The following is a 17,435-nucleotide window of genomic DNA, read 5'->3' as shown; positions in this document are numbered from 1 at the left end:
ACCAATTTCCTCACAGCCCTCCTGGCACCAGTGTGGCAGCAAGAAAAATAAGCCAACTGTCATGCTAATAGAAACTGTCCATCTTTTCACAGACACCAGTGGGATTGGGCTAGCTGCACATAGCCTTTCTCTAGCTACGCTGAAGACCCTGCCAGGTCTTCCCTGACAGTTTTTCAGACTTTAGCAACATGTTCTTCAGCTAATTCCTGATGGGACACTCCAAGACAAGAAGGACATATAAATAGCACCAAGCCAGTTCAGGGTAAAGTTTCATCTCCTAAAACTAAAGAGCCTTAGTTAGAATTTGGCTGTGGCAGAAGGAAACGATTGGTCCAATAGAGCAACAGAAACTTATCTCCAGCATATGGACTTATAGCTGTCTTGTATGGACTGTTTTCTTTGCCTTTGGCTTGATTCCTAAAACATACATAACCATATGTGTATATTCATTATTATATGTAAAGCTGCTATACACTGAGTGAGTTATGGAGCTTGAGGGGAGCAAGAGCATAGGGGTTAAGAATGGCTGGTGGCTGTGTAGAGATAGCACCCAGGAGAAGAAGAGCTGGTGCTTAACCTGTGTGTCTCTCTGATGGTGGGAGGAACTGAAGATTGTTGATGCTGAGACTAATGAAGTAACTGGAAAAGTTGCTGAGGGAAGCTGGGCAATTTGGCAGAGCTGAAAGAAGCTCAATGGCAAGGGAGGTGTGAGGTTTCTGAGTGTAGCGTGTGCATATATGGATGTGCCACTATTCAGAGGGTCCTCAAGAGTTGGAGAAAAAGGCCCACCAGAACCTCATGAAGTTTAGTAACGGGAAATGCAAAGTGCTTCACTTGGGGAGGTACAGCTCCAGCCATTAGGATGTGCAGGGGCCATACAGCTGGGCAGAGAGGGCCTTGGTGGACACCGAGCTGACCATGACCCAGCAATGTGCCCTCACGGCAAGCAAGGGCAAAGGCCTTCAGAGCTGCCTTAGGAGGAGTGTCACCAGCAGGTGAAGGGCTGAGGCCTAGTGAGATGCATGGAGTGCTGTGTCCAGTCCTGGCTCACCAGTGCAGGACATAGTACAGGCTGGAGAAAGTGCAGAAAAGGGCCACGAGGATAATGACTGGACCAGAGCATCTCACACAAGTAGAGACTGAAAGAGATGGGACTGTTCTGCCATGACTGGGGCTCATGTGGAATGTAATCCATATGTGTAGGTTTCTGATGAGGTAAATGCAGAGGACAGACTCTTCTCTGCAAGTATCCAGTGGCAGAAGGAATGTGCAAATGTTAAGGAAGACCTTTTTCTCTGTGAGGGTGATCAGACACAGTACCAGGTTGCCCAGAGAGGCTGTGGGGTCTCCACCCTTGGAGACATGGAAAGACCCTGCTGAACAACAACCCTGAACTACCTGTTCAAAGTGACCTTGCTCTGTGTGAGGGTTTACACTAGCAAGCTCCAGCAGTCCCTCCAGCCCAGTGGTGTGCTGACCCTGTGGTTACAGCAGCGTGTACAGGTTCTTCAGCAGTGATGAGGACCTTCAATCTGCCAGTTTCGCTGTCTAGGCCAGAAGAGACCTGTGCTGTCAGGGGAAGAGCTGCAGTACATTCTTCCCTCCCTGCTTTGCTGCATGCCCACCCCTTTTTCCCTAGCTGAATCTGTAAAGCTGAACATAGCTGAAACCAGAAAACAGAGGCACCTCCTAGGTCAGCCAAGGAGTGAAGCAGCAGGGGAGAATTGAGACTGGCTATTTCATGCTACACACCTTGCTACACTACATCATTGCAACTAGAGCTGGGATGATGACTGTCTGCTGCTGCACAATATGATGGCGAAGCAGGATTCAGCCTTCCTTTTCTGTTCCATTCTGCTATTCACAGTCCTCCACATTGAATATAAGTGAGGCAAACCCAGCGGATGACACTGAAAAATGAAGAGACCTGCCTGATTAAAAGTAATTCTGACATGCACCGTATGGACCTCATGATTTGAGCCCTTGGGTTGTATTTAGTATGTTGCAGCAATTAGAGCAATTCAAGTAGATTGTCTGGCCATCTGAAGGTATCACCACCTGGTGCGTGTGTTTGGGTAAGTGGGGCCATTCTGGCACCATTAGTAGCAGAATGAAAGCTACACATTACTCTCACCCCTAAAAGTCACACTGTAGGTAGTTACTAACCATACACAAATCAAAATGGCACAAGGGGTAGCAGTAGTTAGGAGGGGAAGTGGCATCTCATTGCATAAACAGTAAACCAAGGCCCTCTCCTGCTGTAAGCCAGTTTATATCATATTCTAGAAGTCAAACGATTAAAAAAAAACAACCCCAGAGCAACACAAAACCAAAACCAAGCCATTCTAAAATTTTATACTGTAACAGTCCTGAAGAACTGCAAAATCTTGCTAGGCTTGTCAGCTCTGCAAATCAGGACACTTACTTTAGTTCAGTGTTACTTGCTGTCTTAAAATGGGCAACTTCCATCAGCTTGCAGTACTTGTAGCTGTCACTGCTGCTCAGCAAGAGGCTGACTTCTAACCAGTGGCATCACTCTCACCAAAGGAGGAAAGCAGTCTGCTGAACATGCTCACACTCATGTGGATGGAGCAATGAAACCACTGTGTGTGTGGCTGGGACCACACTGGGCATAGTTGCATCCTTCACTGCTGGTAGCCTCTGGCTCAGCGATGCTGTCATTTTGGACAAATCATTGAACAGTTTGTTTTCTACCCAGTGGAGTCCATATTCATGAGGGAAAAGAGATCAGCAGAATTCAGGCCCAGGTTTGGAAAACCTCCTCAGTCTTGCAGAAAGGTGTGAAGTTGGCTGTGAGTGGTGTCGCATGCTGCACTGGAGTGCATGTCACTCACAGTCTGAGTCTTCCAGGCTCTCCTGGGTTTAAGCTGTAAAAGTCATTAGATGTTTCCACAGATTGTTCTGCTTTGCTGCCAACAGACAAGTGCTTAGTAAACTAAATGCCTATGCGCTTTACACTATGTTAGTGGAAAATCATGTTTTGACTTCCTGAGACTTTCTCTTAGCAGGTAATAAGAGAAATACATGAACAGTGCAGTCTAGTTACTCTCACTTATCAGTAGTTTCAGCAGCACACATACACAAGACCTGAACAGTTAAGCCCAAGAATTAAGTCATCTGCCATCCCAGTTACTAGCATAATAAACATCTTAACACTATACCAAATTAACCTGCCTACTTGCTTGCTTGGTTTTAAAGTAGTTGTAGCATGATCTAACTAAGTTGACAACCTCTTCAGGGATAACCAGACCAAAATCCTAATCATCTAAATACACGCATTTATTCTTCCAACCCTAACTATTCTGTGATTCTATGATTCTGTCTTTCTCAAGCTGGATGGTACTCAGTTTGTGAGCTGGTGCATATAACCTGAGGAAGGCTAGGGAGGAAGGTTAAGCTAAAGGAAAAGGCTGAGTTGACTCAAAAGACTCAGCTTACAAATGTCACTTATGTGTTACGAGGGCGTGATCCTGAGCTTTGTGATCTCTGTTCCAAATAATGAATAGAAAACTGAATTTTACTGACAGACGAATGTCTTAATGCCTGTCAGGGTTCTCAGCTCAAGCGACCTGGTGAGACCTCATCTGGAATATTGTGTCCAGTTCTGGGCCCCTCAGTTTAAGAAGGACAGGGACCTGCTGGAAAGAGTCCAGCGCAGGGCAACTAAGATGATTAAGGGAGTGGAGCATCTCCCTTATGAGGAAAGACTGAGGGAGCTGGGTCTCTATAGTTTGGAGAAGAGGAGATTAAGGGGTGACCTTATTAGTGTATATAAATATATAAAGGGGGAGTGTCACGAGGATGGAGCCAGGCTCTTCTCAGTGGCAAACAATGAAAGGACAAGGGGTAATGGGTACAAATTGGAGCACAAGAGGTTCCACTTAAACCTGAGAAGAAACTTCTTCTCAGTGAGGGTGACGGAACACTGGAACAGGCTGCCCAGGGAGGTTGTGGAATCTCCTTCTTTGGAGACATTCAAAACCTGCCTGGACACGTTCCTGTGTAACCTTATCTAGGTGTTCCTGCTCTGGCAGGGGGATTGGACTAGATGATCTTTTGAGGTCCCTTCCAATCTCTAACATACTGTGATACTGTGATACTGTGACTAGAATGGATATGAGCAGCAATGGTGGTAAAGATGCTAGTTTAGTCTGACACAGCATTTTGTTCCTATTAGCGTACATTTCACAAGCTGATTTCATTGGACAGACTTACATGAACTGGTTTTTATGCATGCCCATTGAAAAAAAAGAAAATTAAAAAACTTAAGTACAGCAGAGAAGAAACATATCCAGGCAAAGGAAAAACAAAACAAAACAAAAGAAAGCCCTGCCAAACCGACCTGGTAGGTTTACTTTGTAGGTCTGGAGTGTGATGCCGAAGCCTGCACTGCTGTTTCTGAGCTGCCGCTGCAGGTGCTGAGAAACACAATGCCTTTACTTTGTTACTGCTTTTCTAGAAGTTGTCATGATGCAAACGGGAAAGTGATCAAACTACTGGACCGTAACAAAACTCTAAACTTGCCCCTGAGTTCAAGCAAACCTCCATAAATCAAGTGGTTCAAACGCCTGACTGCATCAGCTCACTCATTAACAGACCGGAATAACAAATGGGACTAATCTTTATTGCTGTATCCTGTTCTTAGTTTGGAGGTGGTTTCGCAGGATTCAAAGTGAGCAGTTTTGGAAGCATTCATCTGAAACACTTAATTGTTCTAACAGGTTGGCTCTTCCCTCAGGGCCTGGGGCCAAGCAAGAGGCTAGTTATTAGATCCAGTTAGCATTTGTTATGTGCCACGTTCAGAAGGATGAAAAAAGCTTGTTTTGCTCAAAAAGAATGAGAGAGGTACAGAACAGAGCAAACAGCATCATGAGTAAAGGAGAAAGCGCTTTGTTTGAACCAAATAAAAAAACAGAATACCAAACAGAGAGTGAAGTGTGGTGTTTAGCTTTTCCTAGTGAAACAGCTGGAAACTGTTACAGATTATTTTTTTCCAAGTGAAAACTCAAATAGTATATTTTTTATTCTGATTCCTATGTGAATGTACAAATTTCAGCTGTTGCCCATGTACTTTTAGTTTTAAATAAAACCAAACCAGAATGTCTCTTCCATATCTGTTTTTAACTATCCAGACATCAAGCACTCCAGGTTGGGTTTTCTTGGGTTTTTTTGGTTTATTTTTGTGTCTGTGCTGCACTGCCTCTGGCCTTCTGCTCTGAGCCTGGGGTGATGTGAAAGAATAAGGAAATGTCAAAATCCTTTTATCTTGTCCTTTCTGCAAGCTAAAGTCATCAAGCCTTGTTCTTGGTTGTCAAACCAGAATTTATACAGGGGAATTCCTAAAATCTTTCCCAGAGTTCCAGTGACAAGGAATCAGCATGCTAGAAATGGCAGTGGAGCTGCCAGTGCTTAACACTGTTGTGTTATCACTATATGCTTTTTAATTTTGAGATAGAAAAAGTTGTATTTTCTTTCAAAATGAAATGCAATGTACTGTGTTTGCAGACTGCAACTAAAACCCCAATTGTGTGGTTGGTGGGCAGAATGGAATAGACCTAAGAGTGTTCTGAGCAGAAATTAGTTCATAGGTTAGTATGAAGTTCCTTACATTATATTGTGTTCGGAGTTTTGATTCCTTCTTTGTGTTTATTTTGGTTTGGTTTGGTTGGTTTGGTTTGGTTGGTTGGTTGATTCATTGGTTCATCAGTTTGTTGATTGGGGTTGGGGTTTTTTTGCTGTGCCTGTTTGATGTGTGGAGGTTCGTTAGTACCTCCTATGGTACTTGTTTTGGGAAAAAATCAAGTAAGGAAAGCACAGAAAATTACATTGTTTGTCTCAGAAATATCCTGCACATGCAGGAGGTGCTACCACTCTGGTGAACACTCAACTGATCCCCTCCTGTAGCACCCAGTGAGAGCAAAGAGAGGAAGAGATAGTCCTAAATGGAATATATATTTATGTGTGGAAAGTTGTGCATTTTCAAAGGCAATGACAGGAAATTAAGAAGATGGATCTCATTAACTTTGATCCTGTACCTTTTTCATTAAGATGTCAGGCAGTATAATTATTTCTTGAAAAATGAAAATGGAAGAGAATATGTGATCTATGGTAGAATGAGAAAAGCAAGTAATAAGACAATTAAGTTGTTGTAGATTTATTGCAAGACAGCTAAGAACTACTATCCTGAAATTAATTGTACCTGTTATAGGTTGTCTGTATAACAAAGTTCTACACATGTATCTTAATTTTCTATGTATGGAAGCAAAATACAAACACAACCCATCTGGATAATTTCAGTCTCCTGTGGTTAAAGTGGGGAGGTGGTTTAGGCCATGTAAATAAACAAATTTTGGGTTTGAAAATAATTTTGGCCGTCCGTAATGAAGAGAGAATTTGAATCTGCTGGTTTGCGACCGCAGGCAGAAACCTACATTTCCTGTCTGCTATTTTTGTTATCGGTTTTGTTTTCTTCAAGAGAATAAAAGGTACCTCAGGATGCACTTTGTGACCGCTATGGTGTCACTGATTGGCTGTCACTCTCACTTCGCTGGCCTCAATATTCCAAAGCGTTATTATAAAAACTAGTACATGCTACATTAAAAAGTACAATCATTACTTTAGCTTCAGTTATGGCAGATCAGATGCATGGCAATATTGCCCATGTGTGTTCTCCATCAAGTCAGTAATTTAAACAGCAGTGATGATGCTTATGCAGATCTTTTAACATGCCTCTGCAGGAGATGGTACTCTCCAGGTCTCCCTTGCATCATCACTTGGTGTCAATGAGGAGGAATGCGGAGGGTACTAGTTCAGGGGCTGGACAAGTACCAGCAGTCTCTCCACAATGCCCAAGCCCTTGTCCCTCTCACTGCAAGCCAGGTCAGCAGATGGGGCACCTATCCTCATGGCAGGGAGTTCCTCTCACTTCCTCCTGGTGCTGCTGCTTCACTGGACACAGCTCCAAGTCTCTCCACTGCTATCAGGAAGCTGACCCTGCTCTGTAGCTGAAGATCTACAGGTGGAGCAGGAGTGGTCCTCCTGCTGCAGGAAATCACCAGCTCCCAGCCTTCACCATCAAGGGAGTCTCTGTTTCTCAGCTTGATAAGTACAGACTCTGCCTGTCCTTCCCTTGGGACAACCAGATGTTCCAGCTCTTGTTTGGACATGATCCATTTAAGCTCACTGTTTGTGGATCTGACTATGCAGCCTGTTGACCTTCTCTTACTGCTCCTTTACTTGTTAACAGAGCTCCTCAAGCAGCACACACCTCCTGTGAGGAAGGACACCATCTCCTGCCCCAGCCTCATTAGGGCCCCAGTCGTCTGCATTTCAGCCCTCACCCAGAGACCTGTGTCCTCTCATGGGACTCCCAGCTGGGGCAAGACCAGGAGCCGTTGCTCCAGTGGGTGTTCAGGACTGTGACCAGTGGTGCACATGTGCTGAGCATGCAGGCACAGCTCTCTGGGGAGTTCCTGCCTCCTTCTGCACCAACTGTTGTTCAAACTATTGGACATCTGGGCTCCCCCTGTGTGAGGATGGAGGCACGGACCCAGAGGTACAGTGCAAGCTGGATCATTTATTGCAAAGATTACACGATATTTATATGCTTCCAAGCAATTAGCCAAGCACATCTGTGTTTGCCTTGCGGTTACATCAGGTGAAATGTCTATCTTATTTTCTTACCAACATCCTCTTCCCAGTTCCAACGTCCTTGTTCCTTGCCAGTTCCAACATCTTCCAAGTAGCAGTCAGGGACTGGTCACTCTTAACTGCCTGCTGTGGTTCTTTCCTATGGTCTCTGACAGTTTCGATACATTCCAATCCCCACACCCCTGTTAGCTGAACACTGAAATGCTGAAAGAACATCACTGATTCCAAGGCACCTTGCGGTGTAAAGGGAAAGAATAATTTGAAGCTAGTGGCTTTGGTTTAAACACTGTTTTTTCTGTTTGGGTTTTTTCCTTCTATTCCCCCACCCCCCACCACCACCCCCCCCTTCTCCTCTGTGTTCATCACCACTTTCTTTCTCTTTTATTCAAGTTTCATTTTCCCCACAGCAGCAATATAAGGAGGGCAAGGAGTACTCATTTGGTTTGGTGACACAACATCATTGAACCCTGGGGAAAAAAGACTGTTCATGACCACTCAGAGCTCCTTGTTAATCCTTCACCTCAATCACCTCCCTTCACAATCTTCTAAAACATTATGTTAGGTGTCTGTTGTTTTCCTTATAGCCCCTTGCTAACCATGAATACAGTTCTGCTAAATCAGCCCCTCATTACATTTGCTCGTGTATTGCAGCACAAACTTCCTGGTAGCTCTTAATGTTGCTTTATGTCCCTGCTCATTAACTAGCCAATCAGTCACTTCTAGACTACTTAAGAATATGAATCCTCCCTTTTTATGCTACCACACTCTGCTTAATCATAGGGCTCCCATTCTGCTTGACCTGAATTCCTCTGTGTGCTACCTCCAATCACGTTTATAGCATGCAAGTTGCCCCCATGTCACTCCCCTCACCTACAGTGAGGGGTTTATGACTGTAATACAGTCTGCTTCAGATAGGGGCTGAGCCTTTCTCTGTGTTCAGGTGTTAAAAAAGACACATTACAAACCAGAAAGGGTTCGAGTGCTCATGTCCAACTGTAAGTTTGCAAACGTCATGACTGCTGCAAACAAAACCAAATGCCTTTAAGGAAGGGTGATGGCTGTGAGATCTCAGTTTATTTTACTGGACTGCCTAAAACTGCAGGCTGGGTCTGTGTATGCTACACCAGAAACGTTCTTCCTTCTCCTCGGCATGTTATTCCATCAACTTTAACATTTTTGCTTACATGGGTAATACAGGGTCACCAGTAACTCCAGTAAGCGTTGATTAAGTAAGTATTTAGTGTGAGAAATGGTCTCTAAATAAAAACTTTCACTGTAGAAGCTCAGGATAGACACAGAAGTGAAGCAGCAGCTATTTATTAATGTTTGTGCAAAAAGGTGTCCTAGCAAGTAGGCACACACTATGATTTATATTTCCTATCCCATCTGCAAGTTCCCTGCCTTGCTTCCCCCTTGGTTGGGTGCTCCAAGGTTTACAGCCTATCTGACACATATTCTCTGCATGACGACTGTCCCACCTCTGTTTACGTCTCCCCTTACTCGATTTTGTATGCCTCTTCCTCTTATCTATTTATATGCTTTTATGGTTTGATTTCCTAACTCGCTGGCAGACATATGGTACCTCAACCTACTGTTTTAACTACAGAACCAGTTTGCACCAGCTTATTTTCATAGGCTGTACAAAGATAGCATTCTTTTTAACCACAGAGTGTGTCTGTTGCCCAAAGATGACATTGTTTCTAACTACAAAGTGTGTCTGTTTAAGCCATGGTATTTCAAACCCTTTTTTTCGTTCCCTTAGTAACTTAGCCTCAGCTTCAATATTGTAAGGTCTTGATATTGCAAAGCCTTAATATTACAAAACCTTAATATTGTAAAGCCCCATCCCCAATATGCGAAACCAATACTGTTTCTTCACGTTTACTTCTGTCCTCCGCATATAATTACATTGGTCTCACTCCCCTCGAGCTCATTTTTCCATGAATGTTTTCCAAGTTTTTATAAACCTGACTTTTCTTTCTGTAGTCAGCAGAGGGAGCTATGTCACTCACTGATGTAGGACCTTTGCAGTTTGTGCTTTGAATCTTGGACCTTTTCCAGTTCCCACAAGCTAGAACGATTCTCATGCCTTAAAATTTCATTAGAAGGCTCTGGCACAGTGGCAGTCACATAGGCAGTTCGACAAACCGTTACACATTAGGAATAGGGTACCTTTCCCAGGTTTCTGATTAAAAATTAACCATGCCAAATAGTACTAGAAGTCTACATTCTGCACTAGCTGAACCACAAACATTGGCTTCTGAAGCAGTGAAGTCTTTAGACAAAAACCTTGTAATTCGAAACATGGGTTTGAAACAGTTGTTTCAGTCAAGAAAAAGTATAGGTGAGAACTGAAAGCTATGTCGATCTTAACGCTTGCATATGGGGTTGCAGGATGTGTGCTGCAGTAAGACTCCTCAGCAGGAGAAGGCTGGTTTGGTTTTTGTCAAATGTATCTCTTCCCCTGAACAACCCACAGCATAGTTTAACAGTGTGGAGTTACATGGGAAAGGAGCCATTCAGTCTTTCTACATCCATAGGGCCCTCCATTTGTAAGAGTGATCATATCACCTTAAGTAAGCATTCTCTTTACTCCAGTGTCACTTGTGGAGTATTTCCAGACCAAAAAAAAAGCTTGCATTCTCCTCTGACTGCCTCATGACAGCTCTCAGCAGGATGATGATGTCACAGTGCCCCACCTTGGAAGGTGTATTCCACTTCTCATGACCAGGATGATCTCTGGAGAAGTAGCACCGTTTGCACTATGGAAGTAACTTTGCTTGTCTTTTTATCCCTCTTAATTTCTGCAGGGACTACTGGAAAACTCATTTCACGTGATGGCATGTTCTAATCAAAACTTTATTCTGTTAAAAAATATCGCAGAGCTTACATCCTCTAGATATGACAAAGGCAGAGGATATTTCTTCCTCTCATTATTTTTCAGTTAAGTTTTTCCTTGGAGAGCATAAGTCCATTCCCTTCCACTGCAGTAGCACTGCTGTTTTGAAAGCGTGTTCCACAGTTTGACTTGTTCTGCCTGTGCAAAGGTGCAAAGGCATGTAGGAAACAAAAGTGCATAGAGCTTGCCCAGTCTTTCCAGCAATGACACAGCACCCAGTCAGAACACAACCATTAGAGTTCCTAACACCAAAGAGAAGAGCATCTGCTCAAAGTCTTGTGAGCCAAACAATGAGTTTTGCACTATGTTTGCTCCTGAGCTTTCTGATGGTGCAGGAACAGTCAATCCTGCAGGCACACCACAGAGTTCAGTCATCAGGAACTCAAACCAGGAACACTGAAATACTCGACTGTTTCTCTGGCTGGCTGCTTCTCAGATTTACCTCCACAAAGGGAAATGAAAAACAATGGTTTCACAAGGTCAAAAGAGGCCTGTTGTTTTCCTGAACATTGCAGACATGGTCTTACACTCCAGACCCCAGACTGGAACATTGTTTTCTTAGCATATATAGTTTTTTGTTTTAACTGAGAAATATTCTCATTGGCATGCTGTAAAGGCTGCAGGTTAGAGCAAATTGGAAGCTTGGTACGGGAGACAGCTCCTGAATGTCAGTGCATGTAGACAGCTGTTGGAAACAGACCATATTTAGAAACAAATATCACAGAACTATTGAGATCTTAATAAAACTATAAAAGCATTTTAAAAAGTGAATAGTATTGTTTTATTGTTTACTATACTGCTTTTAGTCACTTGTTGCAGCAAAAGTATCCTGCAGCTTGTCAAATAATCAGCAGATAGAGGGTTTGGTTTGGTCTGGGTTTTTTTTCTAAACCAACCTATATTTCACTAAGAAGTTACTGACTAAGAATTTTCCAAAGTGGCTCTGCCTGGAGATTATTTAGAAGAAGAGAAGGAAGATACTGATGACGATGAAAAAATGATTAAACGAAGTCCTGGTAAGAAGATCATATAAACTAGCAAAACGAAGTGAAGCTGCAAAGACATTCTGTTACCTCAGGATAGGGTATTCAAAATGTTATGTGAGGTGCAATCCTCCCTTTTATACATATTTTATATAATGTTTGTGGTCTCTACTCATAGTATTGTTTCGCAGAGTCACTGTCTCCACACAAACCAACTGACTGGCTTATACAGTCATACAAATTCAGTGGGGAGTTCCTAGTAACAGGATGGAATAAATGTTAGCTATGTCCTTGGAACAAACCCCTGTTCTTTGATCATGCAATGGCATGCCTAGTGCTTATAGATGGGAGAGAAATGAAAAAGCTATCTATGGTGAGAAAAGAGTAGACTATAGAACACCTCAAGGACAAAGTCAGCTTGGCTTTTTTTCTGGCAACATTTGAATTATATAGGTTTGTAATACCAGCCTATTACAGTGTTAGAGAATGGAATTATAAAATACCCCTGTAAGGAAAAGGTTTTAGTTAACTGTTTTTTCCTCAAATGTATCAGGAAGGGTAAGATGGGAGAGGAACTGTGCTGTACTATTCAGTCCTTGAACTAATCACATTCAGAATTTGTATTAATTTATAAGCATGTTGTATACTGGTTATGAATAAAAAAATTAAAAGAAGAAACATCTTAGATGTGGCCTTCAGAATACCCATTTCAATTGCACTTTAGACAGTTACAGAATAGAGCAATCTAAACTTCCAAAGAGAATGGTTGGTTCCTTTGTGAAAATGACTGTCAGTTAAGCACAAATAGGTAGTTTGGAAACCATTTCTCTCACCTGAATGTGACCGAATACTCCTATTTCCTTTGGAAAATGCCAAACTTACATGGCAAACATAAGCATTTAACTTAATATGCATTCAATTAGAAATTTCTGCAAGCACACTCCTGTCCTATTTTGATGATGGAGAGGATCTGTTAAGGAAGGAAACTATATATTACATTTCAAGAATTCTCTTATTCCTACCTACTGCTCGCTGGTGACCTTTGTGGTCACCAACATGGTGTTTAAAGATAGCCCACATATGGTTAATTGCAGAAAATAAGTAAATCCACAGCATGTGAACACACGTGGCACTGTGTACAGATGGACAAAGTCCCTTTCCAGTTCTGCCTGAATCATTTCTTTAAGATATTTCTGTTACAATTTAGACTTAACAATTGATGATTATGAAAAGGAACTATAATAGTAACGTGTTTTTTTGCTGAGTGACCAGTTGTGTATAGGAAGTGACATGCTGATCCTGGCTATTACACTTATCAACTCTGCCAACAAGTGTGAAAGACGGTCTCAGGTTAAAACTTAACTCATCCAGAGCATCACAGGCAAATAGCACATTGTCTTCCATATGCGGCCATCAAATGTCAAATATGAATATGGAAAATGCTCTTGACTTTATATTTATACATAGACTAGGATTTTTGTGAGTACTTAATTTCTGCTCCTAAGAGATTGACCCAGCCTAACTTCGGCTTCTTTATTATGATTTCTTGTAGCAAAATTCATCACCAAAGGAGAAGATGAGATTTTCCAAGAAGAACAGGAACTAGGTAGCAGGTAATGGGTGTTTTCACTGGAATTTCTAGTATTACACCATCACACTAGAAAAATTCTGGCTTGACATGATGATCTGACATGAATTTCTCAGTTTCACTGAGCTCAAGACCAGGTGTTCTTTTGCCGTTTGTGGGTTCAATATACGTATTTGAAGTTCCCCATGTGTTAATCACTGCAGAATTGCAGATTACTGCAGAATAAAACATACAGTTGTTTTGGATTTGTTTTGTTTTGTTGTTTGCTTGTTTTTTTTAAGAAAGCAGTTATTACCACTTTTCCAAACATGTTTGCTAGTGACCTACTTTCATTTCTGTTTCCTCTAGCTGTCAGACTTTTGTCAATGATGAAGCAGGTTCCCTAGGCATGCTTCATCTCCTTCCCTTTCATTTCAGATGTTGAACTTTCAGATTTTTTTTCCTCTGCTTTATCTTAGGAATAATCTTTGCAGCTCTTTTATTTTTTCTTTCCAGAATCCAGACTTGGACCCCATTACCTTACACGGCAGAACCATGGTGAAGAACCACGGTGAAGACCCACCTTTGGACGGTATGTTAGAGGACTCAGAAGAAGATTAAATATAAGTTAAATTCTTCTAACTAGGCAGTGTAAGAATAACATCAGTTCTAAATATGGTGGGCAAAAATGAAATGAAAAAGAAACTTGAAATCAAGAGACATTTTCACATCTTCATCTCAGAATCATATAAGAAGTAAGAACTGTTAGGCAAGCCCTTTCTTTGAGACACAGAGTTATTAGGAGGTAAACAAATTGAAGTCCCAAGCCAGTGAAACTCAGCATGGGGCATATTAGTAAGCTATAGAAAAAGTAATGAAGTGCTTTGAATCTGAAAACATGCTTCTACCCCAAAACTTTGAAGAATACTTTAGTTTGTGTGTCTCTTGTTTTCCTACCTCCAGTTACGTTTTATTACTACTTCACAGCTGAGAGGGAATGTTAAGTGTATTCACAGATGTACAGACGAAGTTCAGTTTCTAATAACTTGAATGGAAGATACACATTTGTGTGCAAAATCTGGCCTCTGAAATTCTGTGTGGTTTATCCATATTGACTGATGAATGAAACAGCAGAATATGCTTTCTGTATCTCTGGGGAAAAAAAAAACAAACAAAAAAAAAACCAACAATAACAACAAAAAAAAACCAAACCAAAAAAAAAAACAACCAAAACCCAAAACCCAAACAAAACAGTTTGTTCCTATTTCTGAATAGCTAGAAAAAAAATACCAACTTTGTTTCATTTTCTAAATTGGGCTTTTAAGCAAAAGCATTTCTATAAACAAAACTGTAAGGAAGGAAATTATCCTAAAATGTTCATCTCTTCCTTGAGTTTGTATATAGGATCATAAATGGTGAAATAAAAAGTTATTGGTTAAATATAAGGTTTTCCCTTGTGGAAAACCTCCAGTAATTACTCCAGTGGCACTGGAGTATTACTGTATCTTACATCTTTCAGATCCAGAGCCAAATTTATAAGAGTTTATGAGAATGTCTCTGAATGTAATCAAAAAGCACAAACAGGGAGTTTCACCTTCATAGATAAAAGTAACTTTATGACTGCTTTGGAGCCCTTTTTTTGGCTGAGAATTAGTCATCACTTAAAAGCCAGAGTCCTAAATGAAAAAGATCTGATTGGTGCTGCTTATTAGAACAAATTGCCCTTAGGAAAGTTAAGAACATCTAGGAGAAACTGATTTTGGTGTAGAGCTCTACAAACTGTAGCAAAACTACGGTACATAGGTAGTCTTAAAAAGCAGTAAAAAACATTTAAAATGTTAAGACAGAGCGATCAGCTCAGGGCACACAGCTCCTAGTTTCATCCCTTTTCACAGAAGTAACAGTGTTGCAATTGCTTTGTAGCAGTCACACAGAAATTGCCTTAAATCCTAGAACAGCCAACTGCTAGCAAATAATTCGTAATCCCACTTGTTTCTCTTGAAACAAAAGAATTAGCTACATATTCAAATTACAATCAATGGAAATGCACAAAATAGATGGACTTTTAAAATTACATCATTTTTATAATCAAACATGAGCATATAATCAAGTCCTTATCTCAGTAGTATAACATTCTTGATTGGTTTTGTGGTTTTGCACACAGTGAATTAGGAGCATGTAGAATTGATGGTTCCATGGATGTTTTAGACCACTGCATATCCTCAGAGGTGAAAAAATGGCTCTTTCATAACTCAGAGTCCGTATCTCAGTATCTCCATAGTTCCTGGGGCCTGCTAAACTTCCATAAGAGTTACTCTTTATGATGGATACAAATCACATCTAGGATGATTGTAAGATAGGCTTTTGGCCAATTCATCGAAAACTAAATGGATCTGGGTTTTCACAGACCTAGTTCTTTTATGAGGAATTGCTTATTTTTATTAGCAAATGGCACAGATATAACCCATTTTTATGTATCTTACTTTGTCCCGGACACTACCCACATGCATTCTAGTGATGTGGTGTGCTTTACTGTTGTAGTGTCAGACACTGCTGACCCTCTTAGAAAGAACACAGATCAAGAAGGCTACAAAGAAGATGTTAAAGTAATGCTGGCTGTCTCATGTACAACTCTTATCTGCTCCTTCATGTTTGTGTCATGCTGTTTTATAGCTTTCATCAAGTACATAATGAAAAAGGGGTAAGTTCTCCAGTTATGTGCTGGGCTTTATTATTTGGATAGTAAAATAAGGTACTGTTCCATAAGATTAAAGACTGCATAAAAACGTGATAAAAGTTCAGAAAGACTGTACACAGATATAGATAATTTGCTTCCTTCCCGCCCCCCCTAAAGTGTAAAGTGAAGGCAGAAATTATTAAAAAATAAGAAATGATATTATTACCAAGGGCAAGAGAAATAATATAGGTACACACATTTCCTTGCTAGTTGAGATGCTCTCTCTTTTGTCAGTTCAAATATTGGGGGGGAGAAGTAACTGTTCGTCTTCAGTAGTATCTGTTAAGTTTCTATTGGATTCCTCTGGATAGAATAATGTAATTATTTTTGTTCTGCATTTTAGGAATTTTTGTGATAAATTCAGATGCTCACGGGAAAAAATAGAAACAATCTGTACCTTTCCTGGAACATGTGAAGAGCAGTCCTGATGCTTCTGTTTCCAGAGCTGCAGAAAATGGCCTATGGGATGAGAATGGGAGAAATACAATATCAGAAACATCACCTGTCACAAACACTGTAGTTTATATACCACAAATTTCCAGTGTACCGAGTCTACCCAGTGGTTTCTTAGATGAAGACTTAAATAGAGACCAAAACTAAGCAGAATCTCATTGACAGTGACTGACAAGCTTTCCAAATCAAATGCTGATATACACACACTATGTTTATACAAACATGATTCGCTAAATTTGTAACTCGAAATTCAATGACAGGACAGAATAAACTTTACATCTGATAAGACAGCAATGAGTCATTAAAATCAGACCACAAATATTTGCAGGCAAACATTAACTGCTTCAGAATCAAGTGCCAGGAGATACAGCCATGGCCAGAAGGCAGCTCCACATTATTCCTCATGCTGAAAAGGAACAGTTGGAATACAATGACTTCTTAAATGAAGTCAAGCAATCCAACATTAGCAGCATTCCTGAATAGGAATATAGTGATAGATCTCTAAACAATGCTTAATTTTTAAATCAGGATTATTCTTTTTTATCAATAGCTATCTTTTAAAACAAATATCCTTTGGTAAATTTATGTGAGCATATGTGCAATTTGGAATCTTTGTGTATGTAACAGCCCTCTATGCTGTTTGTATGTATATAAGAACATGCAAGCCCAAATAACCGCTGCCCAAATGGAAGCAATGCAAGATTTCTTTTTCTCCATGGTTTCTTATATATTGATATTTAGTTATTATCTTCGTTGGCACCTGACAGAGCAGCCTTCCTATTTTCAGCCAGCAGGGGTCATTAGCAGCCCATTTTCTGTTAGCGTCTTCATTCTTTTCCTTGGGTTTTTTGTTGGTGTGTTGTTTTGGTTTGGTTTGGTTTGGTTTTTTTTTTTTGTTTTGTTTTGTTTGGGTTTGTTGTTGTTGTTTGTTTTGGTTGGTTGGTTGGTTTTGGGTTGGTTGTTGTTTTTTTTTTTTTTTCACGTTTTGAAATTGCCCCTGACTATCTGAAATTAAAGTCTTGCCTTATGGGTGCTGCTTAGCCCATCGGTATTGGCTGACAGTGTGGATGACTAAACGTACCAGAATTAATAGGAAAAGAATACAGAACAGCATATGAAAAATGG

The sequence above is a fragment of the Neopsephotus bourkii genome, unplaced genomic scaffold (genome assembly GCF_033783945.1).
Source record: "Neopsephotus bourkii isolate Nb327-2 ecotype Australia unplaced genomic scaffold, CSIRO-AGI_Nbou_v1 NB_1051, whole genome shotgun sequence".
Classification (NCBI taxonomy): domain Eukaryota; kingdom Metazoa; phylum Chordata; class Aves; order Psittaciformes; family Psittacidae; genus Neopsephotus; species Neopsephotus bourkii.
Note: the sequence above shows the minus strand (reverse complement) of the source record.